This window comes from Athene cunicularia (assembly GCF_003259725.1).
Source record: "Athene cunicularia isolate RWA chromosome 5 unlocalized genomic scaffold, athCun1 chr5_part1, whole genome shotgun sequence".
Classification (NCBI taxonomy): Eukaryota; Metazoa; Chordata; class Aves; order Strigiformes; family Strigidae; genus Athene; species Athene cunicularia.
In genome coordinates, this window is record NW_020799101.1 from 34,923,868 (window position 1) to 34,924,647 (window position 780).

Below are 780 nucleotides of genomic sequence, written 5' to 3' on the forward strand. Positions count from 1 at the left end.
GGCCCGAGCGGCGGGGGGCGGTGTCTGATTATCATGCTGTGAGTGTTTGCCTTCTAGGTAAAAAGAACACGGCACAGCACCCGCAAGGGCCCCTGTCCGTCACTGGAGGCGATGCAGGTGCTCCAGGGCTGGCTGGCAGAGAGGTCTCTCAGATCTTACAGCTGGTGCTCTTGGCCTCTAAAAGAAGCGACACCGTTAACTTACAACCTGGATAATCTGTCCCCGTACACAGTTTTTCAACAATTCGCTTGTTCCAAGATGAGAAATGGAGAGGGTGTTGGAAGGGCAGGAGGGATCCTTTATTTTCGATTTGTGAGTAACAACAAAGCAACAAAGGATAATTTGCTACTTAAAACGTGGAAGGAGACAAATGCAAACCTGAAGAACATAAATGTGTAAGAAGTAATGTATTTCCCTTGGTAACAAATGGATCCATTTATAATTAAGACAGTTTTAAGTTAAATCTTAATAGTCATCATGCAAAGAGTACTGAGTTTTTCCAGGAAAGAAGTCACAGAAAAAGCTTACAAAAGAAAAAAATTAAAATTGGTCATTAAATCATGGCCTAAAGTATATTCTTTTAACCAATGATTTATAGCACTGCAGTTTGATGAATAACTAGAACTTCTTTACAGTAGTATGAAAAGCTGTCACTTAGTAGGCAGGCTGAGTTATAGAAGAAACCGAGAGGGCAGTACTATCATCCCTCACCCTATTTTCCCTTTACACAGCATGTCCTGTTACATCATACATAGTAATTGTCATATTGTGGCTACACTT